This window comes from Panthera pardus, unplaced genomic scaffold (genome assembly GCF_024362965.1).
Source record: "Panthera pardus isolate Hobbes unplaced genomic scaffold, ASM2436296v1 HiC_scaffold_12, whole genome shotgun sequence".
Lineage (NCBI taxonomy): Eukaryota > Metazoa > Chordata > Mammalia > Carnivora > Felidae > Panthera > Panthera pardus.
The window spans coordinates 67,877,804-67,903,987 of NW_026526677.1; the positions used below are offsets into that span (position 1 = coordinate 67,877,804).

Consider the following 26,184-nt stretch of genomic DNA (forward strand, 5'->3'; position numbering starts at 1 on the left):
ACCCAGGTATTAACCCTCCTTAATAAGAGGAACTAGTATATTTCAGCAGTGTTATTTGTTTAACACATGTTTTCCTAAATGGAATGTATTTCTGTAATGGTAGAGATACATTTGCTGTGTTGATTGCACTACCTCTAGCACCTATCACTATGTCTACAATATGGAAAAACTGGCTACAAGTATTTGCTGGACTATTAGATCAAAATTTCTCAACCTGAGCACAACCGACATTTCAGTTCCTTGTTGCAGGGGAGGGCTGCACATTATAGAATGTTTAGCACAGCATCTCTGGTCTATACTCACTATATGCTACCAGGTTCTCAATGAACATGTCCTAATTGTCAAAATTGCCCCAAATACTTAGTTGTGATACATGATTCATAGCAAAAGTACTACCAGTGCTTTCTCATGGCATGGAATGTTAGACAAAATAAGCAGAAAATTAAGCTAGCGTTCTTAAATAAGAACTGTCACCATCAGTAGTTTAAGCACTTACCAAGTACCCAGAGTTTAAACAGTTTCTATGAAGGCTTTACAGTATATTAAGAGACTTAAAATTTGTAAACAAGAACTTATGGGGGAAAAAAAGTTTGGGGAAATAGAGTTAGAATAAAAAGCTGGTTATATAAAAGGATTATATTTAAACAAAAGATTATAACAAGGCAAAGTCATTAACTAATATACAATAGATTACCAGATTTCTCATCATCTTTCTAATAAATAATCCACCTGGACAGCTAGGGTGGGAACCTCTGCCCAGCATGAATTGTTAGTAGTTCCCCCTCACCTTGGCTAGACGTGCAGTCTTTCCAAGTATCAGTTTCCACACTGCTTAAGGATTGACAGATAAAGAGGATCTTTCAGCAACTCCATCCTTTCCAGGAAGAGAGAACTGACCTTCTGTGCACCCCCCCCCCCCACACACACACACATACACACCACAATGCACAGATACATCTTCTGGACTGAGGGTAAAGGGTTCATGAGGTTTTTACTGAGAACTAAGACAGAATTAAAATGCACATTTAAAAACCTCAATAGAAGTCTATCCTAAATGTCTATCTGCCCTCACTCTAGTCACCTGGGCTGGACCACACAAAAGAAAATATCAAAACTCCTCTTTTCCTAAAGCAGAAAACAGCAGTAGGCCTGAAGAACAAGTCTTTACCTTTCCTTTCTTTAGGCCTTATCTATACCCCCATACTTTCCAGAGTCAAATGTACCTCACAAGAGAATGTTAGCCCAGCTCCAAGCTTCACTACCAAAAAATGCAGAGATAGGAAAAGCAGCAAGAAGGGATTTCCAAAGCCTTTATTTCCAGTCCTGTCACCAAAGGTTTCAAACATTCATTCAAACATGTTTGTGAACGCTGCTCTCAGAGAAACCTTTAAGAATGAAGTAAAGATATTTAACAAACCATCGACTTCCACGAAATGTGATTCATTATATACCTAACAATATTTTTATGTCAAACCTGATCATTACTCAATTTCCATCTGCATTCAATCATGTCTAAAACATATTCATGCTTTTTCTATTTATCCCAATAAGCTTTGGTTTACTGGACATTCAGCCTTTTTTTGCTTGGCATTAGCATTGTTGGAATCTTAACAGGTTTCCCTTTTACTGTATAGCTGAGCCCAAGTACCTAGTTATGGCCTCAAGCCACTAGTGGCATCATTAATGCCACAATGATTAAGTGAGACAGCCAAGCACCAGTGCACCATGAAGAACAACAGGAGATTTCAAAGTCATCAAGTCTGAACCACTGTCATGCTTCTTAAACAAGGCAAATGCATTAAGTTCATATTATTTCCACATTTTGCAGGTAAATGAAGAAGGCTGTTCCTGGCCTGTCAATTATACCTCAGAACTTTAACTGGATATTAGGACACAGTAATAGATAACTACCACATTATTACCAGCATATTGACTTAATTCTACTGGAAGAAATATATATTTGCAGTAAAACCACAAATATCTATTTCTAACTCTGCAAGAAAGTAGATCACTGGCATTCCCAAGGAAACTTACCAAATTAGCCAAATTTGTAAATATACATATGATATAAATTTCTCCATAAAATTAAGTATAGTCATTTAAAAATGCAAATTCACTCATCCTACAAACTGTACGCAGGTTGAACTTTGTGCCAAGCATTGTGCTAAGGACTAGGAATGCAATAATTAACAAAACAGACACAGTACTCTGCTCTTATTCCAGCAAGGAATACAGACATTGAACAATTATGAATGTGATAACTGTTAGAAGGAGGTGTGTAAGATGACTCAATAATTTTGGAGTTGTAGACAGGTATGGCTGAGAAAGTAGACCGACTTTCAAATTCTAATACCAAAATTTTATTGCATAAATTGAATGGCCACTTACTCTAAATCTCAGTTTCCTAATTTTTCAAATAGAGCTAATCCTACTTTCATGAGACTGTATGGCAAGAGTAGGGAATATATTCTATTTATGTGAAAGCACCAAGGATATAGTTGCCACCTAATACTTGGTAAGTATTAGTACTCCTTCAAACCTTCTCATAACTCGTGCTTTTTGAGTGTGGTTTAGAACTCAATAGCTTTTGTGCTGTCATATCGATCAAAATGGTTAATAAGCAGTGTATTTAAAATTATAAATAATTAATGCTCTAACAGCTAGAAAGAGACACTTCTCAGCAGGAGAAATTTTAGAAGGAATGGCTAGAAAATTGCTCTCTTGGATCAAGTAAAGATTGAAAGTATTTGCTCTAGGACTGGAAATCAATACATAAGAAAAGCAAAGAGAATGTTCCCTAATGTTTAAAATGTCATTATAAAGGCCAAGTAGGTATAATGAAGGTTCCTAAGTGACAAAAATCAGATGAACATACGAATGAATAGAAAAATGAACAAACACTGTCCTTGGGAGTTCATAGTCTATTTCTGAATATAAAAATTACATTCTTTAATATAAAAAATTCTTACTAATTCCCAAAATGGTTCTCTTTGGAATGAAAGTTATCCCTTTGTTTGAAACTTAAATTCACAAATAACTTAAATACTAATTGACAAACAATTTTAAAAAGGAATATAGGTTTACATAAAGAGTCACACTTCTTATATACTTTTTTAAATGTGAACTATATTTAGTCTTTTTGATCAAGTAAGTAAAAAGGAAATTCAGTAATGAATTTATAAGATGTACTGGTTAATGTTTTGATTTTCTTACAATTACATAATAGTTGTTAAAATGATTTGGTAGAATGATGACTAATATAAAAACCAGGGTAACAAGTATTTATTTGTTTGTATTTAAATTACTTGTTTGAGCAGCATATCTTTGGAACTTCAAATTGCCATGAGCAATTTTAAAAAGAAGAGAGCGGAGCACCTGGGTGGCTCAGTTGGTTGGATGTCTGACTTCGGCTTAGGTCATGATCTCACGGTCCATGGATTCGAGCCCCGCGTCGCGCTCTGTGCTGACAACCCAGAGCCTGGACCCTGCTTCAGAGTCTGTGTCTCTTTCTCTCTGCCCCTCCCCTGCTCATGCTCTCTCTTTCTCAAAAATAAATAAACATTAAAAAAATTAAAGAGAATAGAGTAATTCATAAGCTTTCCTTTTAAATTATCAGTCTGAGAGATTTAATAGTCACAATATTGGAAGGGTCCTCAGAAATGTACTTGTGTTAGTTGCTGGAGACCTGGCAGGTAAATGGAAATCGAATAGCCTTCCTTCACTGTATGGCGCTATATTTAGTTATCTTTGGTCCTCAGAGTTACTGCCTTGTAGTTAAGAAAAGCACTTCTTGAATCTATTTATTTATGACTAAACTACATGCTATTCTGCCCTATTGATTCCACTCCATTGTGCTATTTAAATTTTTTTCCACATTGTCCTCTCTGTTCCAGTTTGGTTTTCTTCCCATCAAAAGTAAAGGAATAAATCTGGGGCTTGAATTCTAGTACCAATATAGTGACCTCCTAGAAATGTGACTTTGAGAAAGCTACTTCACCTCTATGGCCTCAGTTTTCTCTTTGTAAACTGACAGAATGGGACTACATTATCACTTAGACATCTTCCAGCCCTGCCATTCCATGATTTCCACAAGGCTTAATGAGTTGCCATCTGCTTTAATAGTGGGGGGAAAACACTCAAGCAAGAGGTCTGGATTTTATTACAGGCTCTGATAACTTGGGAAAATTGTGTCATCTCTCTCAGACTAATTTGGCTCGTTAGTCAAATAAACATAATTATACTTTCTCTGTTTGCCTCACAGGGTGGACAATCCAGTGAGGTAAAGATATAGGTTGGCAAATAGTATAAACTTTACCCTCACAATATTTTAAGACTTGACAGATGCAGGTAAAGGGAAAAGTGGGAAGGAGAAAAAAATAAATAACATTCAGAGAATAAAATTAAGAGAAAAGCACAAAAATATGGATCAATTAGCTAATGAAAGGAACAATTCATTTATCTCTCTAATGATTCCAAATATTTGAAGATCTTAACTATATTTAAAGCAAACATGTTAAATTTCGCAGCAGAGTTATTTGGAAAACAAAGAACAATGGACTGGGTTCTAACACTATTTCTGTCATTAATTAGATGAATGAATATCTTTGGACAAATCACACGTTTATGATTCTTTTATCAAATATAGACCCTCCAACAGACTTAATCATACCTAGAAGAAAATTTTTCCACATTATAAATTCTCTATTCCTTTTTATCTTTTTAATTTTTTTAGTAGTCTCTACCCCAATGTGGGGATAGAACTCAAGGTCAAGAATCACATGCTCTACTGACTGAAGCAGCCAGGAGCCCTTAAATTTTCTTTTTAAATACAGAGTTTTAAAATTAAGGAGAGAGAGACAGAGTGAGATAGAACTTCCACTTTGACTATGATAGACTAGTTTATAACATTCCAAACCTCCTGCTGAGAAAAACCTAAAAGGCTGGATTATCAAAGAAATGTTTGAAGTCATCAAAGAGCCACCAAGACAGCCAGGACTTAAGAGGCCAAGATCCCTGAGAAGAAACTCATTGAGGTGGGCTCAACACTTCTTTTCTCCTGAAAGCATTTTCCTATTTGTACCCAGTAGAGAGCAAGAGACTGAGGAGCTCAAACAGAAAGCTGAGGAAAAAACAGATGCTGAGTAAAGCTGTTGGCAGTCTCAAAGGACTTAAAAACAAATTTTGGAGTTCAGAATTGAAAGGAAAGCTGGGACTTGAGGATTCAGGATCCTGCAATGAAGTAAAGGACAAGGAAGTAAGACCTATGCTATGCGCTATTTTTTCTCTCAAGCAATATCCAATTCATCAGCAGAGCAGGGACAGAGACTAGGAAGCTGAGAAGAGAGAAGCCTCTGAGAACCTGAATAGAAATTTAATAATCACACAATGCTAGAGAGATAAAAACTGGGGTTCAGGCTCACCAATAAGGAAATTCCCTCATAAACATCTCAAGGTGAAGGTTAGGGTTGGGGTTAAGATTAGGGATAGGGATAGGGGCAAACTGTAAATAAACCACCCTCATAAGAAAATGAATGGAACCTCTAAAATGAGTACTTTTCTGTATCTATTTTGTACTTCAATAGAAAGTTTGTTTTAAATGTTAATTTTAAACCATAAGAGACTCTTAAAAACTGAGAACAAAGTGAGAGTTGATGGGGGCTGGGAGGGAGGGGTGGGTGGGTGATGGGTATTGAGGAGGGCACCTGTTGGGATAAGCACTGGGTGTTGCATGGAAACCAATATGACAATAAATTTCATATTTAAAAAATAAAATAAAATAAAACATGAAAAGATATAGAAATTCTCCAGAGACCTAAATCTATGAAAAATAGTCAATGGAAATTAATGAACTAAAAAAAAAACTTGGTAAGTGAAATGAACAATTCAATATGTGGGTTTAAAAATGAAGGGGCGCCTGGGTGGCGCAGTCGGTTAAGCCTCCGACTTCAGCCAGGTCATGATCTCGCGGTCTGTGAGTTCGAGCCCCGCGTCAGGCTCTGGGCCGATGGCTCGGAGCCTGGAGCCTGTTTCCGATTCTGTGTCTCCCTCTCTCTCTGCCCCTCCCCCGTTCATGCTCTGTCTCTCTCTGTCCCAAAAATAAATAAAAAAACGTTGAAAAAAAAAAATTTAAAAAAATAAAAAATAAAAATGAATATGACTCAGTGGAAGAGATGTTTAGCGCACTGGAAGACAAGCTAATAAATAAATCTAAACTGAAGCACTGAGAGAAAAAAGACATTAAAAAATCATTTTAAAATGTTATAAAACACATATGGATCATAGTAAAAAAAAATGAAAAAAAACGAAGTATGTGCCTATGGACTCCCAGGTTTGGTGCAGAGAACGTGACAGCAACATTATCTGATATATAGCAGTCAATATATTTTCAAAGCTGACGAAAGACAGAAAGTCACAGATTCAAAAAGTTCTACCAATCACAAATAGAGCAAGTACAAAGAAACCACAACATGGCATATGATAATCAAACTGCTGATAAGCAGTGACAAAGAGAAAATCTTAAAAGCAGACATTAATTATAAATGAACAACAATAAGACTCACAGCTCATTTCTCAACAAAAATGATTTAAGCCAAAGACGTCTTTAAAGTATTAATTGACATAGTTTAACTTTAAATTTAGTGAAAATTTGATTCAAAAATTTAGACAAAGATATTTTCAGTGAACAAAAACCAAGAGAAACTATCATCAGCAAATCTATATTACAAGAAATAATAAAGAGAGCTCTTTAGGTAGAAGAGAAATAATTATAGAAAGAAGAATAGGAATGCAGAAAAGAACAAAAAACAAAGAGAAAGTTAATGAATACTAACTAAATGAATACTGGTTATATAAAACAATAATTGTTATTCTAAATAGTTTTTAGAAGAAAATTTATAGATTTAAATACATTTTTAAAACAGAGTTCTGAAAATCAAATTTTCCTTTTCAGGAAGCTGGAAAAGCATAGGAAATAAAACCCAAATAAAATTAAAGGAAGGAGATAATATAGATTAAAAAAAAAGGAACTAATGAAATGTAAATGCAGAATTGGGAAAAATCCAGAAAATCTAAAATTGGTTTTAAGAAACTATTTTAAATTTATAACCATCTACTATGACTGAGAAAATAAACGAGACAAATTATTAATATCTGAAGTAAAAAGTGGAACACTTCTTCAGATTTTACAGAAGGCATTATAAACAAAATAATGCCAATGAAAGTTAAAAATTTAGTGGAAATGGAGAAATACTAGAGTGAAAAAATCTTACCAAAACTAACATAAGAGTAAATAGAAAATGTGTTTCCCAATCTCTAAAAATGTAATTGGATTTTTATTTTAAATGAAATCTCAAGCCCAAAAGACTTTCAGAGGTATATTCTTCCAGATATTTAAGTAAGAATAAATGTCAATTTAAAACAAACTTTCAGAGAACAGAAAATGGTAAGACATTTCCCAACATATTTTGAAGCCAATATAACATTGATACCAAAAGGTAAAAAAATTACAAAAGAGAAAAATTATAGGCCAATCTTTCTCATTAGCATGGGAGGAAAAAAAGCATAAAAAACAAAACCCAGTTACACTTGAAAAGAATAGCATTTCATGAGCAAGTTGGGTTTATTTAAGAAATGAAAGTTGTTTTTAACTTTCAAAAATCAACCAATGTAATTTACTACATTAACAGAAAAAAGAAAAAAAATTCATTTGATCATCTCAGTGGATGTGGAAAATGCATTTTATAAAACTCAGTACTCATTCATATTTTTAAAAATCATAGGCAGTCAGGAATACAAGTGAATAACATTAGTCTGAAAACATTATAAAAGCATTATGCTAGTGGGAAATATTAAAATAGCCTCCCTTAAGATTAGAATGTCAGCTATCATCACTTCCAATAAGTATTGTACTGGAGGTTTTAGCCAGTACAATAAGAAAAGATATAAAAATTAAGAAAATGAAAAAGAAGAAATAAAGCCATCACTTTTCTCAGGTAATTGGATTATGTACATAGTAAATCTAAAAATATCTATAGATAAAATATTACAAATACAAGGAAATTTAGCAAGTTCTCTATGCCCAACGTTAATATACAAAAACCAATTGTCTTTCTTTAAGTGTACCACTTAAATTGACAAATTAATTCTAAAATGCATGTGAATATGTAAATAGCCAAGAATTGCTCAGGAAATTGTGTATAAAAATAAAGCTTATAATACCAGATATTAAAACTTATTATACATAGTATTCTAAGAGAATGCTCTAATTGCATAAGGATAGACAAATTGACCGAGAAAATAGAACACAGTCTAGAAATAGGCCCACTTAAAAATAGTTACCTAATATACCTCAAAGGCCCCCTGTAATTCAGTAAGGGAAAATGTGGTATTATCAATACACAGTCAATTGTATATCCATAGTATGGACAAAATTGAATCGTGACCCTCCACCTGACACTATTCACAAACCAATTCCAAGTCCAGTGTAGATCTAAATGTGAAAAGTTCTAGAAGAGAACATACAAAAATATTTTAATGAACATGGGTAGGCATAATTTCCTAAACAAGATACAAAAAAGACTTCACGGTTTTATACCAAAAAAAAAAAAAAAAAAAAAAAAATTGGTAAGTTGGACTAAAAGAAGGAACTTTTCTTCAAAAGCTACAATTAAATAATAGAAAATACATGCAAAAAAAAGGAGAATATATTTGCAATAACATGTGCAAAATATGTATTCAAAATACGTATGAATCTATCAAATCAATAAAAAAGAAAACTCAAATCAATAAGCATATGAAAAAAATTCAAGCTCATTAGTCATAAGAAAAAAGCAAAACTAAAACCACAATATCACTACACACCCACCAAAGAAGCTACTGAAAAAATGTACAGCAACTGGCACTAACATACATCACCTTTGGGAGGATAAATGTGAATAACCACTTTGGGAAGCTCTTACAAATTTTCTGCTAAGTTAAACATATGCATCTTTTAAAATCTAGCAATTTCACTTCTAGTGGTATGACCAAACGCACACCAAAATTTACCGAAATGTTCCTAGCCGACTTAGTTGTAATAGCCTAAAACTGGAGAGCTAACCAATAGCCATCAACAGGAGAGTGAAAAATTGTGTGGTGTATTTGTGCAATGGATTATTATACAGTAGTGAGAAAGGACAAATTACTTCGGCATGCAACAGGATGAATCTGACAAACAGTGTTGAGTGAAAGAAACAAGGCAAAAAAATACTATAGGGTCCCATTTATGTAAATTTCAGACAGGCAAAATTAATCCAAGGAAACAGTTGTCAAGAGGAGTGTTATTTTACAGTGTGGGGGTTAGTGACTGATAGCACAACGAAGGCCTCTGTTTTGCTGATCTATCTAGATCTAGATATCTAGATCTGAGTGACTGTGTTTACTTTGTGAAAATTCATCAAACTATGCCTTAGTGTGCTTTTCTGTATTTAGATTTTTACTTCTGTTTGAAAATATATGATTGGATGGATAAGTAAATAAATAGACCAACAGGATTTTTTTTAAAGAATTGTAGTAAAAATACATGACATGGGATCTACACTCTTAAAAAATTTTATGTGTATGTACAGTATTGTTAACCATAAACAAAATGTTATACAAAAGATCTCTAGAACTTTTTTATCTTACATGACTGAAACTATACTCATTGAAGAGCAAATCCCCATTTCCCCCTTCCCGGTAGCCCCTGGCAACCACCATTCTACTTTTTTGCCTTAATGAGTTTGATTATTTTAAACATGTCATGTAAGTGGTATTTGTCCTTCTGTGACTCACCTATTTTACTTAGCAGAATGTCTTCAAGTTTTATCCATGTTGTAGCCTATGAAAATTTTTTTTCTTCTTAATGGTCGAATAATATCCCATTGTTTGAATATACCATATAATCTTTTTTGTTTCTTTCATGTTTTAATTTAAATTCCACTTAGTGTAATATTGGTATCAGGAGTAGAATTTAGTGATTCATCACTTATATATCATACCCATTACTCATCAGAACAAGTGCCCTCCTCAATACCCATCACTCATTTAACCCATCTCCCCACCCACCTCCCCTCTAGTAACCATCAATTTGTTCTCTGTAAGTTTAGAGTCTGTTTTATGTTTTGTCTCTCTCTCTCTTTTTTCCCGTGTTCATCTGTTTTATTTCTTAAATTCCACATATGAGTGAAATCATATATGTGTCTTTCTCTTATTGACTTATTTCACTTAGCATAATATACTCTAGTTCAATCCATGTCATTGCAAATGGCAAGATTTCATTCTTTCTGATGGCTGAGTAATATTCCAATTTATGTATATACCACATCTTCTTTATCCATTCATCAATCAATGGACATTTGGACTCTTTCCATAATTCAATCTTTTATCTGTTCATCTGTATATGGACATTTAGGTTATTCCCACTGCTTGATTATTGTGAATAATGCTGCAGTGAACATGGGGTGCAGGTAGTTCCTCAAAATCCTGGTTTAAATTCTTTTGGGTAAGTACCCAGAAGTGGGATTGCTGCATCATATGGTTGTTCTATTTTTAATTTTTTTGAAAAACTTCCATAGTGTTTTGCATAGTGGCTGCACCATTTTACATTCCTACCAACAGCGCCCAATAGCTCTTATTTTCCACATCTTCATCAACACTTCTATTTGCTGTTTTTTTTTCTTTTGTTTTTCATAATATCCACTAACAGATATAAGGCAATATCTCATTACAGTTTTGACTTGCGTTTCCCTGATGATAGTGATATTGAGCATCTTTTCATGTACTTGGCAATCTATATGTTTTCTTTGAAGAAAAGTCTACCTAAGTCCTTTAGTCATTTTTAATCAGGTTTTTGTTTGTTTGTTTGTTTGTTTTTGTTTGCTATTTAATTGTATTGTTATATATTTTAGATATTAACCCTTTTTCAGATATTATGCAAATATTTTCTCCTATTCTCTAAGTTGCTTTTTCACTCTGTTGATGGTTTCCATTTCTATATAGCAGTTTTTTAGTTTGATGGTAGTCTCACTTTTCCACTTTGCTTCTACTGCCTTTTTGTTTTTTTAACTGAAATTTCAGGCTGGGTCATTGTGATTCCTCTCTTTCTGTAATGGCATCCTTTATCTACAAATATTTTCAAGACGAAATCACATGATTTGAATTCTTTAGCTGTTTTTTTGCTCATACATTACTTGGCCCAGATTAGCTATAAAAACAAAATTAGCAACTTGCTTTTTGACCCCAGAAATCAATGCCCTGCTTCTGAAGGGCACGTCTCTCAGAAGGCAACTGTCATATTGTCTGAAGGGTACATTGTCAGTGAAGCCTCAGAAGTGTAAAGCAGTAAAAGCTGAGGAAATTTAGTATTTCTTCCCAAAGGAAAAACTGATGATTGAGATATAAATACTCTACTTTTTATCCTTTCTGAACATATATAATATCAACCTCATTAAAATGAATTCTCTTGGTCAAATCCTAAACAATGGTGAGCTACAAATTCTAACACTAAGTTATCTCACATTTCTATATATTTTTCTCATTTCTGTTTTATTGGATAAAAATGTTATAAAGTCTAAAGCCTATAACTATGCCTTGGCCCTATTAACTTTTCCAACAGTTTTGCTCTCTGGGTGACATTTCAATTCATTCCATTTTATAAGCTCTTTCTTAGGCAAGTGCTCTAATACTGGAGGCACTTTGCTCCTAACATATCACATGACTCCGGAAATTTCCCCCAGCCCATTTCAGCACATCCAATACTTGGATGACTCAGCTGCAGGACTTGAGGTTAGCCTAACCAGATTATTGAAGATGAACATAACTTGCAAAAAGAGGGGTCACTTTGGAGGTTATGATACAGTAAGTAGGCAGGACTTTCCCATTATTGCACTGATAAAACCTGAAATTGTACCTTTTTCAGTTTGGTTATCTGAAATTAAACAGAATTCAGACTATGTAGGTACAATGTTCTTTGCAATCCAGAAAATAGGATGAGGCTCTTTTATGCCATGGAGGAAGGTAAGGTTCATTATTGATGGATGAAAATCTTTACCAGGGCAACAATTAAAAAATGTAGGTGACAACTTAGGTTTAACTAGTGTTTGATTACTGCATTCCAGCTATAAAATTCTACATAAAAGTATTTTGCATTTAAATAGTATTTCCTACCTATAAGCATGCATTTGCTTAAAGGGCTAGTGATTCCTACTACACAGACTGTTGAAAAGATAACAACAATAGGTACTTTTTATTGAAAGCCTATAATGTCCTAAACACTGTGTTAACTATTTTATCCCTATGAGATAAGTAATATTACAGACCAATTGAAAACAGACTCAGAGAAGATAAATTCTTACCCAAGATCATACAGTTAGAGACAAAGAAAGACTTTTAAATACATTTTTAATTTTATTTATTTATTTTGAGAGACACAGAGAGAGAGAGAGAGAGTGTGTGTGTGTGTGTGTGTGTGCACGTGCATGAGTGGGAGAGAGGAAGAAAGAGGGAGAGAGAGAATCCCAAGCAGTTTTCATGCTGTAGGCACAGAGCCTGTCCTGTCTTGAACCCATGAACCATGAGATCATGATCTGAGCCAAATCAAGAGTCGGATGCTTAAGCTACTGAGCCACCCAGGTGCCCCACAAAGACTTTTAAATCATATTTGTTTTATATGCAAATCCATGATCTTAACCATTACCTCACAGAGGTCTGAAAAGGTAGTAGAAATGAATGCTTTAAAAGTTATATATCACTAAATTAATTGAAGACACAGATCTGGTAAATTAAAAAGGGCATCATATATAGATCTGCCTTTGAAACATGTGAAACCAAAAGTTTGAAAGACTTGGTATTGTCATCACAACTAAGTTGTGGCTCATGAACTGCATAATCATTATAACAGAAAAATAAGCACTCTAATAATAGACTTACAACAGTATACAACAGTTTAAAAAGATTTTTTAAATGACTCTGCCAGTAGGGGTGGGAGCAGGGATGGAATTAGAGTAACAAATCATGAAATGCACTTATATTTAGCTTAATTAAATTAATTCAATAGGTATTTTAGTCAAGGCATCTAGTCTTTAAAGAATTGAAAATTCTAAATGTAGTACTAAGATACTAAAATACTGATAACTTGGGGTGCCTGGGTGGCTCAGTCAGTTAAGCATTTGATTTCAGCTCAGGGCATGATCTCACAGTTCCTGAGTTCGAGCTCTGTGTCAGGTTCTGGGCTGACAGCTCAGAGCCTGGAGCCTGCTTCAGAATCTGTCTCTGTCCCCTTCCCCGCTCATGCTCTGTCTCTCAAAAAATACACAAACATTAAAAAAAATTTCATAATGATAACTAAACAAAATCTTAAATTAAGAATTTTTGGTAAGCACTGATGTGTGCTGTCCTCAATTTGGGATCATTCCCAAATTCCCCCACTTGATGAGAGTGTTAGCTGATAAGGTTCACAGCTGTGTCCCTCTCCAGGAAGCTTCCTTGACCAAAATGATTTCCCCTTCCTTGGGCAACTTGCATCCAGTGACTCATTAATGTGGTGGTACAAAGATCCAGCAAACCTTCTTCAAATGAGAACAACTCAGAGAGACCATTTCAATTCCAGGGCTTCCAAAAGGATCATCTGAGGCCTCTGTTATAACTGGAACTTGGTTCAACTCCCTTTGACTAATTTTGGGTCTCTCATCCCTCCCAGAAGCAGTTCCTAGAATATTCCCTAATAATCTTTTACATATAAATCTCAGAAATTTTTAGAGTGTTTTCTGGGGAACCTGGCTTATGACAATAATTAATCCCAAAATTTCCTCCAGTCTACTGCTTATGGTTCTTCGTATCATTACAAAATATGCACCTTTTTTCTATTTTCCCACAATCAAGTGATGGAGCAGTAGATCTTTTAAATGAAGCTGACATTACTTTGTGTAACTTCTAAAAATTGAATATGGATTCCATACATAATGAGGCAATCACAATAAAAAATGGTAGACTTTGCATCTAAAGGAATTTTTAATGACTTATATGATTATCAGTATGGGAAATCTTTTTCTACAAAACACAATAGTTTAAAGTTACAGAGAACAGACTTTAGTACCAACAGGTTAGATATCTCTCTAACTTGACACAGTTAAATGAGCTTTTCCCATTCTTTTCTTCTTAAAGTTTATTTATTTTCTTAAGAGAAGTAACAGGGGAGGAGCAGAGAGAGAAAGAGAGAGAGAGAGAGAGCATACCAAGCAGGCTCCTTGCTGTCAGCACAGAGCCTGATGCAGGGCTTGATCTCACAAACCATGAGATCACAACCTGAGCTGAAATCAAGACTCAGATGCTTAAATGAATGAGCCCTCCAGGCACCCCTTCCATTCTTTTCTTGAATGAAATATGATATTTAGAATCTAGAATGGAAATAATCCCCACTGCTTCATAAATCTGTGAAAAATGATTTGATAAGAAGCAATGATTTGTGGTATTAGTAGACAAACTTATACTGAAATGAATCACAACCTTCACTTCAACAAACATTTGACATTTATTAACCAGATAAGATGATTTTGGACCCCAAATATTTGTTGACCCAATTACCATGATCCTTTCCTTCATGAGTCCACAATTTAGTTGGGAAGAAAGGCAAAATAAAAATACAGAAAGAAGTCAGATCATGACTAACTCTATGGGTATGTTTATTGACAAGACAAATATGAAGATGAAACTAAATATCTGTCACATAATTAACACTTTGTTCTCAGGATATAATATTTTATTACATGTACCCAAGTAGTAGAAATATAGTACAACCAAGAAAATAACACCAAATATTTCCAGAAAATCTTTCAGGCTTGAGGGCTAAAAGTTATGAAATCATGCTATCACTAAACTTAAATAAAATGTATTTTTTCTTTCCAAAAGATTTTCTAATAAATTTTGTTCAATTCTAGGTATAAGCAGTTAGACTTATGAATGAATATGCTGAAATATTACTGTAAAATTCACACATGGCTTATATAAATCTAGTCATAGTCCACATCAAATCTACTCTTCTTTTCTGCTTTTCCTGTCTCAGTGAATGGCACCACCATCTGCTCAGTTGCTCAAGTTAGAAATCTGGAAATCAACTTCGGCACCTCTCTGTCCCTTGCCTCATATATCCAACTAACAAAATGATCTCACATACAGTACATATCCTGTTCTTTTATCTCTTTCTTTAATATAAAGATATCATGCTACAATATCAATAAGGGTGATATCACCCCCAGGGGAGTGAAACTTAGTTATTTTGGAGAAGAGAATGATGGTTAATTTTGCGTCAACTTAGCTAGGCTATGATGCTCAGTTGTTTGATCAAACCCTAATATAGATGTGTTATAAAGACATTTTTTAAATTAACATTTATAATCAGTTGGCTTTAAGTAAAACAGATTACCCTCCATAATGTGTAGGCTTCATCCAATCATTTGAAGTCTGTAAGAGTGAAGAAGCTGAAGGAGGAAATCTGCCTCAAGGTTTCAACATAGAAATTCCACCTGAGCCTCCATCCTGTCAGACTACCCTACAAATTTCAGACTTGCCAGCCCCCACAATCTTGTGAGCCAATTCCTTAAAATAAATCTCCCCACCCCCAACTAATAGAGAAGATGAAAAAATATTTTATGTATAAAACACACACACACACACACACACATATATATCTTATATATATATCTTATATATAGATGATATATATATATCATCTATATATATATCTTATATATAGATGATATATATATATCATCTTATATATACATATCTTATATATAGATGATATATATTATATATATATATATATATATATATATATATATATATACATATATATATATATATATTATACATAAATAGATTTGCAGTATATCTGTGGTATTCAAGTTTCACCAGGCAGGGAGTTGGTTAGGACAACATGTGTAAAAAGTCTTCTGATCTCCTGGGTGGTATATGTGTGTGTGATGGAGGGAGGTGGAAATAATGAAAAAAAATAGTGAAGAAACACTGTACGAAGTATTCTTTAAGTAAATCCTCTATTGTATATCCCTTATAGCACTACAGTAGGATAATACACTATTTACCAACAAGAACATCACTTCTTAAGGGCTCTCTTTGGGGCTATATTGGTCCCCTTTAAATATATCTTCCACAGTATCTATCAAATCTATGTACAAAGTGAAAATTTAACTATATATTTCCCATGTTTAAAACCCCTTGATTGTTCTAGGTTTAGGAATTTCGAAACCTACAGGCAGGATAAATATCTGCTCATCATTTCACAGAGAAGGATAATGATATCCAGTCAGTTTAATGAGCTGCCCAAAGTTGTACAATATGCAGAGGCAAATTCAGGATTTTAAACTAGATTTCACAATCTAAATATCGAGTTTTTTAAAGAAGAAACACTATTTTGGCATTAGGTAGACATCTGGATACCATCACCATCTTCTTACTAGTTTATGAGAATCTGAGCAAATGACTGTTAGAGAGCTTTAGTTTCCTAATCTGTAAAATATCGGCAATATTTTCTTCTCAAAATTTATATTAGGATTAAATAAGCTGATATACATATACTCACACATACATATATACACATAAACAAACCTATAGACACAAATTAATATACGAATATATAGATACACGTGTACCCATTCATATCCATATCCATATAGAGAGAGAGACAGAATATAGCATGGACTGTTGGCATTTTGGTAGTTATTGAATAAATTAAGCGGGGAGGTGTGGAGGGGCCTTCTTGACCTTGTTATGCTACCTTTACTACAGGTTGTCTCCAAGTTAGGAACAGTGGTAACCTGTCATGAAATTCAGCTGGATTTTTTTTCTCCTCTACTAGCTTCATGACAGAACAGCCTCATCCTAACTCTCACCTATGCTGTCACTGGACAACAGCCTGAGCTAAAGTCACCACCAAGTCATGCTTATGAATAATGCTTCTTCCCTCCCAATCACTTCCTTTCTCAATTTCTGAAAGTGTTCATGAATACCCTGTGGTTCTTTATGTATTTCCTCACCATTTTTCCCCTCCTGGTTCAATGAAACTATTCTAGTCACTGTGTCTCAGCTGAAAAACTATCTTTCTCCCACTTTCTCTCCTTGTTCAAAAACTTTAGTTACTTTAGGAATTCTCTGTCCTCACTTTGTTCTATGCAGTAAGCCTGATCATAATACTGCAGGGTTTACAGGGATCTTGAAAAATCACTCAGTCCTACTCACAAAGTGAAATGCCTGTCTCCAGTCTTTTAAGAGGTATGCATTCCAACCCTCCTAGAATGTGACCAGTGAAGAAGACCTCACTATTTATTAAAGAAGTTGTTATTCATACTGAAAACACACCAGTTTATTCAATCCTTTTGGCCTCTAGAGTATGCAGAATAAATCTACTTTCTATTCTACATGACAGCCACAAATTCACTCTTACATCTTCTCCAAGATAAACACCCACATTCATTCTGTGGCTCCTTTTTCCTCATAGGACCTACTTCCCATTTTCTGGTTGTCAGTCTCCAGGATATACCCCAATTTGTCACTTGTCATTCTTTGAAAATATGGTACCTAAATAGCAACACACTTGTATCATAGAGCTTAACAAAAATGTAACTATCATTTTCCTTTTGAGACTGTTAAAAAGTTAGGTAAACATTTTGACTGATTAGTAAGAATCTGTTCATAATTATAACTTCAATTATGACTTCTAATATCTGTCTTTAAGTGTCTATCTTAGCCATGGTTTCTTGTAGACTCATTCAAAAACAATTTTGTTACTGAACTTCTTTGGATGGGTGGAAAAATAAATAAGCAAATAATAAATAAATAAACAAACAAATAAATAAATATTTTGTCTGTTGAATACTACTGCTGATAATAATATAAATATGTAGCATTAATTGATCATTAAGTATGTATCACATACTAGGCTTAAATTTTTACATATATCATTTTACTTACTCCTAGTTTTTTAAATGACAAAACTGAGGCACAAAAGTTTACATGATGTGCTCAGATTTGCCAGATAGTAAGAAGACCAAGCAAAGATATCCACCAATCCTTAAAGTCTTAACAGTACATTCATGAAAAGATTACTACTACTCTCCAACCCCAAACCACATTCTTAAACTTGTCATTACTCCCAAACAGATCCTCTCTCTTCCACTAGATATATGATTAGATTTCTCTCAAATCATTCCATAAGCATTTCCACTTTCCCAATTTTTGTGCCTACTATTCTCCAGCATCCCACCTATCTTTCCATATAAAAATAAAACCTGTGGAATAAGTATTATTATTAATATTTTATAGATCAGAAAATAGAGGCAATTTGCTGAACATTCCATAGCTATGTGTAGCTATGTGTAGGGACTAAAGATTGAACTCAGGTCTGTTTTACTACAAAGACTGTGCTCCTTCACTACATTCTACTGTGCTATATATAATCACTCATTATTCACCCTCCAGGGGACAAATCCTCTCCCACTTCTTCCACAAAGCCTACTATGATTGGTCTTGCCCAAGCTATTTTCTCTTTTCTATATTCTCACGGTACTTATGGCTTTTGCTTTGTGAAATTTCTAATAGTGTTACCATTTTTTACTTTCATGTTGGAATTGAGGCTCCTGTGACATTGTCTTCCTATTCAAAACCAAGCTGGAGAGGACTACAAACAACAGTTTAGAATGCAAATCTGGAGCCAGTCTAACAGAGATCAAATTCTAGCAGTACTGTTTTTTTTTTTTTTTCTGTGTGATCTTAGCAAAATTGCCTGAACTCTCTGACTCTGTTTATTCATTGTTAAATGGCCATAATAATGAATAGAGTTATTTTAAAGATAAATGATTAAACTATATCAAGGTCTTGGAACACTAGCATATTCGTGACTTAGCTATTGAGATCAGGAATCTGCTCTATTCTTAATCTTTATCCTTCCAGTACCAGGTTTCCAGACTTAGAAACCAAACTCTAATGGTCAGTCCATGGCAGCCCACGGTGGGTATATAATAGAAGAACTGCCTATTAGAACAACAGGCAACCAGGAATTACCCTGGTTTCACAGATTGACTCCAAGACAGGCAGGCAAAATGTCCCAAAGGTAAATCAAACTTGACTATGCATCAGTTAAAATAACTATTATGATGACCAAATGTAGTGTGTAGAAAATCAATTTATAGATAGTAACATGGTAAATGAATGTTAACTATTATTTGAAAGTGACAAATGACAGGCACCATGAGAATTAGATACATTTTCAGAAAAAGCAACTGACAAAGTACAACATCCAATCATGATAAAAACCCCAACAAAGTAGCTTTAGGGGGAACATACCTCAACATTGTAATGGCCATATATGAAAAATCCATAGCTATTATCATCCTCAGCTGGGAAAAAAATTGAGAGTTTTTCCTTTACAGTCAGGAACAAGACAGGGATGACCTCTCTCACCACTGTTTTTTAACATAGTACTAGGAGTCCTAGCTGCAACAATCAGACAACAACAACAAAAAAATAAAGTATCTAAATCTGCAAGGAAGAAGTAAAACTTTCACTATTTTCAGATGACGTGATACTCTATATAGAAAACCCAAAAGACTCCATGAAAAAACTGCTAAAACTGATAAACGAATTCAGTAAATGAGTCTCCAGGATACAAAATCAACGTAAAAAATCTGTTGCATTTCTATACAACAACAATGAAGCAGCAGAATTGCTGCTAAGGAACTAAGGAATCAATCCCATTTACAAGTGCACCAAAAACAACATTATACCTAGGAACAAACCTAACCAAAGAAGTACTCTGAAAACTACAAAATACTGATGAAAGAAATTGAAGATGATACAAAGAAGTGGAAAAATATTCCATTCTCATAGATTGAAAGAATATTATTAAAATGTCTATACTACTCAAAGCAATCCACACATTTAATGCAATCCCTAACAAAATGCCACAAGCATTTTTCACAGAGCTAGAACAAGTAATCCTACAATTTGTGTGGAACTACAAAAGACCCCAAATAGCCAAAGCAATCTTGCAAAAGCAAAGCAAAGCTGGAGGCATCACAGTTCCAGGCTTCAAGTTATATTATAAAGCTGTAGTGATCAAAACAATATGGTAGTGGCCCAAAATAGACACATAGATCAATAACAGAACAGAAAATCTAGAAATAGACCTATAATTATATGGTCAGTTAATCTTTGACAAAACATTAGGAAAGAATATCCAATGGAAAAAGATAGTCTTTTCAACAAGTGATGCTCGGAAAACTGGAAAGCAACAAGAAAAAAAAAATAAACTGAACCACTTTTTTTTTTAATTTTCATATTTATTTTGAGAGAGAGAGAGAGAGCACAAGGAAGGGGCAGAGAGAGAAGGAGAGAGAGACTCCCAAGCAGGTTCTGTGCTGTCAGAATGGAGCTCAACACAGCGCTTGATCTCATGAACTGTGAGAGCGTGACATGAGCTGAAATCAAGTCAGACACTTAACTGACTGAGCCACCCAGGAGCACAAAACTGGGTCACTTTCTTACACCATACACAAAAATAAATTCAAAATGGATGAAAGACGAAATTGTGAGATGGGAAGCCATAAAAATCCTAGAAGAGAATACAGGCAGTAACCTCTTTGTCATTGCCATCACAACTTTTCTCTAGATACATCTCCTGAGTCAAGAGAAACAAAAGCAAAATTAAATTATGGGACTTCATCAAAATAAAAAGCTTCTGGGGTGCCTGGGTGGCTCAGTCGGTTAAGCGTCCGACTTCAGCTCAGGTCATGATCTCACAGTCTGTGAGTTCGAGCCCCGCATCAGGCTCTGTGCTGACAGCTCAGAGCCTGGAGCCTGCTTCCGATTCTGTGTCTCCCTCTCTCTCACCGCCCCTCCCCTGCTCATGCTCTGTCTCTCTCTGTCTCAAAAATAAATTTAAAAAAAACATTAAAAATTTTTTAAAAAAATAAATAAAATGAAAACTAAAAAGCTTCTGCACAGTGAAGGAAACAATCAATAAAACTAAAAGGCAATTTACAGAATGGAAGAAGATATCTGCAAATGACATATTCATTAAGGGTTAGTATCCAAAACATATAAAGAACTTCTAATACTCAACATCCCCAAAACAAATCATCCTATTAAAAGATGGTCAGAAGACATGAATAGACGTTTTTCTAAAGAAGACATACAAATGGCTAAAAGAATTATGAAAAGGTGTTCAATATCACTGATCATGAGGGAAATGCAAATCAAAACTACAATGAAATGTCACCTCACACCTCTCAGAATGGTGAAAATCAACAACACAAGAGACAACAAGTGCTGGCAAGGATGTGGAGAAAGGGGAACCCTCATGCATTAATGGTAGGAATGCAAACTGGTGCAGGCAATCTGGAAAATAGTATGGAGGTTCCTCAAAAAGTTAAAAACAGAACTATCCTACAATACAAAAATTGCACTACTGGATATTTCCCCAAATACAAAAATGCTAATTCAAAGGGATACATGCATTCCAATGTTTATAATAGCATTATCTACAATAGCAAAATTATGGAAACAGCCCAAGTGTCCATCAACTGATGAATGGATAAAGAAGAGGTAGTATATATATATGTATATATATATGTATATATATATGTATATATATATATGTATATATATATGTATATACATATATATGCATATATATATGCATATATATATACATATATAAATACACACATATATATATGACAGAATATTACTCAGCCATAAAAAAAGAATGAAATCTTGCCATTTGCAACAACATGGATGGAGCTAGAGAGTGTAATGCTAAGTGAAATAAGTTAGTCAGAGAAGGATAAATACCATATGATTTCACTCATATGCAGAGTTTAAGAAACAAAACAAATGAGCAAAGGGAAAAAACTGAGAGAGGGAGAGAGAGAGAGAGAGGCAAACCAAGAAACAGACTCTTAATGATAGAGAAAAAAACTGATGTTTACCAGAGGGAAGGTGGGAAGGAGAATGGGTTAAACAGGTGATGCAGATTAAGGAGTGCACTTGTGATAAGCATTGTCTGTTGTATGGAGTTGTTGAATCACTATATTGTACATCTGAAACTAATATTACACTGTACATTAACTAACTGGATTTTTTAAAATTCTTAATGTTTATTTATTTTGAGAGAGACAGACAGACAGACAGTGGGGGAGGGGCAGAAAGAGAGGGGGACAGAGGATCCCAAGCAGGCTCTGCGCTGACAGCAGGGCTTCAACTCACAAACCGTGAGACCATGACCTGAGCTGAAGTCAGATGCTTAACTCACTGAGCCACCCAGGTGCACCTAACTAACTGGAATTTAAATAAAAACTTAAAAATAAGGAATTAGATGCATCTTGTTCCTATGGAATCTGAATCTTGCTTCTCTGAAAATGAACAAATGCCTCACTGATAACATCCATGGACATGTCAAATGATTGTTATAAATTATGAAACTGCATTATATGTCAATTAAATTTTTTTTACTATCTCTACACTAAAGGAAAAAAAGTCAAACATAAACTGATCTTTGTAAACTTGAAAAAATCATGCACTCTGGGAAGAAACATGCCTTAAAGTCCAATTTCAAAAGCAATTTAAATTCTGGAGATTCCTATGATTGGAATAGACTGGACTAAGCCTTGAAGCAAAGAGTTGCGTTAACTATCCTTACATCATTCTCCTTCATACAGAAATGGAAAACATTTCTCTAAAAATCCCTTTCTAAAAAGAAGCAAAAATCATCCTACCCCATTTTTATGCAATCCACCAAGCAGATGAAAATTACCTCTGCACACAGGTCAGTCCATGCCAGAACAAAAAGAGGAACGGGAAGACATTTAACCTTAGTATCTATATATTTCTTGAAGAGGGATATGTGAGCATTTGTGTATTTCCAACAAAATTTCCAATAAAGCATGAATTACCTGCATTCCCTCTTCAGTTCATTGTTCTCAAAGTGACAATTGCACCTGTTATGGAAACAAGAGCTACTATTCTTATGCATTCTGATTTTGAAAATGGACCATCTTGGGGCGCCTGGGTGGCTCAGTCCGTTAAGCGTTCGACTTCGGCTCAGGTCATGATCTCGTGGTCCATGGGTTCGAGCCCCACGTCGGGCTCTGTGCTGACAGCTCAGAGCCTGGAGCCTGTTTCAGATCCTGTGTCTCCCTCTTTCTCTGACCCTCCCCTGTTCATGCTCTCTCTCTCTCTCTCTCAAAAATAAATAAATGTTAAAAAAAAAATTTTTTTAAAGAAAATGGACCATCTTATTCACTTCCCTTGTGTCTAAGGCAGGTCCTGGCATATGACAGTCACTCATAAATGTGGCCAAACCAGAGCATAAAGCATCACCACCTCCCCACTCTTTCTGTGGCTGTGGTTCTCAAACCACGTGTGTCTGAGCTCCATGAATGAGTGCTATTGTGCAAACTGTATGCTCACCATCTTCCCCAAAGAAATTCTGAATCAAGAGATCTGACAGGCATCTAGGAGCCTAATATTTTAAAAGAATATTCTAGATGATCCCCATGCTGGTATTCTAGCAACTGTATTTTGAGAAACAATACCCTTTAGTTTATTTATTAAGTAATGATAATAATGGCTAATGTGCATTTAGCATACTCTTCTTGCCCAGGGCTCTAAATTCATTGCCTCATTTAATCCTCACAACAGTCTATGAAATAGACTGTTTCCACATTTTGCAATGAGGAAATTAAGACTTGGAGAGTTTATATAATTTGTGCTGAGACATAGAGCGCATGGAAGAATAGAATAGAACCCTAAATCTGTGTGATTCCAAAGCCCATGCTTTTAACAAATACGCTGTTGTAAAATTCAAGGTCTGAATGCTGCCAGTGGTTTTCTTTAACAACATACCAGTAAGTACTATCCACAAATTTAAGAAATTGATCAGTCATTCATACATATGACATTTCATCATTTGACAGCATCTACAGATATTCTGGATGATGGGTCACAAAGGTCTCATGTCCCATCAGGGCACAAGACAATCAACAACCTAGTGCCTGCAAAATGAGAACATTCATTTCAGATTAGTGTCAAGAATTAGAGATTTTTTTTTTTTTGGAATGGCAACAAAAATATATATTAGATACTAACACTTGTATTCTTCTGACTGATGCTTGAGGAGTGAAGGTAGCCAAAAGAACACATTTTATCATAGACATATCAAGTAAATATATTGTTTCTAAATACAAAAAGCGATTTTTTTCTTTTGCAATATTAACAGAGGATAGATTAAAAAATGATATATTCATGAAGACTACAGACAGACCCCTAAATCCCTTTTTTCACATTCTTTGTGGGGTCAGAAACTTAGACCCACTGCTACAAATATAAGAAATCCTCTGCCAGGTCACGTGAAGGAGCCCCCAGTGTTCTTTCTGGTAGAGGCACCAATACTGGATTTTCAGTTTCTCTGGCAATGGCCCAGAGGAAGAAACCAGGCAATGGAACCAGAGAAACCTGTGTTAAAAGCCCATCTTAGCCATTTAGTAGCTATATATCCTTTAACAGGTTCTTAACCTTTCTCAAGGTCATTTTTCTCAATTGAAAATTGAAATATCAATAGCCACCTTACAAGGTTACCAAAAGGGTTATAGAAATAAGTGCATATAAACCTCTTATCAGAGTTCCTGGTAAGAAATAGTGACAGTGAACATTTTGGTCTTGTCTTCATATCCATTTGGATCTGTTTGCTTTCTGCCTCTCATTAACACCACTCATAATTCCGGTTTGAGTTGTACCTTCTTGCCTTATTCTGATATACAAGATGGCACTCAATAAGCATTAGTGGGACTAAATGTTAGATTAAGTCTTTCTGGCACAGAATATTCCTTCTGAAATTTTAGGAAGTAAGATTTTTGAGTCCTGTTATGGTCGAGCCCTTTCTCAGAATTCTCAAGCATGCTTTCACTACTAAGCCTTATGCAGCCCCCCTTTCAAAAACTCTGCAAGTGTACCAGTAGGTACCTACAACCAGGAGGTAATGACCTCGTTCATGCATGATTAGCAGGGAAGAAATTGTTCCCTTAAGGACATAGGGTAGAATCATGAGATAATTAACTACCCTTCCTTTTATTTTGTAGATTCACAATAGCTGGTAACATAACTCCTAACAGAGGATTCATCTCTATGTACATATATCTGAACAACCTTGGGCCACAAAAGAAGGGCATTTTGTTAATGGGAAAAGGATATTGGGCATTGAATCTTCTCTTCAAGAAAAGTAAAAAAAAATCAATAGGTTTATAAAAGTTAGTAATGCTACTATGAGAAATCCTATTGGGAATATCAGGGGGTGAGCCACTGGCAGATGTTTTCCTGTAACTGTAATTTTTGTAAACAGAGAAACCATGATTGTTCCTTACTATATCGCCAGACTCAATATATGCTTGATACATAGTATGTGCTCAGTTTGAAATTGATTGATAAATGCTTTCTGAAAGGATGATCTAATTGATATTAGATTAAGCCTAATTCAACCTAATTAAGGTTTCCATGCCCTCCTTTCCAATGTTTCTTAAATTAGAACTATAAAAGGAATAACAGGTATAAAAGACTAGGTATAAAAAGACTAATCCACATACATAAGGATGTGTGTCTAAAATGATCACTGCATCATTCTTTACTTAAATCTTTGAAAACTTAAAAGCAATCTGAATCTTTCACTAGGAAACAGGTAAAATGTGGTATGATGTGTTACTTGGAATAACACGTAGGTAGTCAGAAATAAGGTAGTAAACCCAACTATGCCCACGTGAGAAGATCTTAAAACCTATTATTTAATGACAAAATCAAATGTCAAAAAAAATAGAATATGCCATTATTTAAACAAGTCAAACATACACACAACTGTACTATATGTTTTCTGATAATTATAGATATACTAATGTGCAAATGCCAAGGTCTGGAAGCCAAACTGATAATAGTGATAATCTCTGGGAATGAAACTAACTAGGTGTCCTAGTCAAGTGTCATTCACTAGTATTATAAAGAAGATGTATCCATGTGTTAGTTGTGAAATTAAAATTATATCAAGGGGATACAGGAACAGCAACAACCCTTGCCATTGTACTTAGTAATTTTATTTACCGTACATTTCCTATG

General features: G+C 34.6%; 1 protein-coding gene across 13 annotated transcripts in view; it reads right to left on the reverse strand.

The window, feature by feature from the left end:
• The window catches only part of DLG2 (discs large MAGUK scaffold protein 2), a 2,072,859-nt gene that overhangs the window by 1,507,211 nt on the left and 539,464 nt on the right, over positions 1-26,184 (reverse strand). The window lies entirely within an intron of this gene.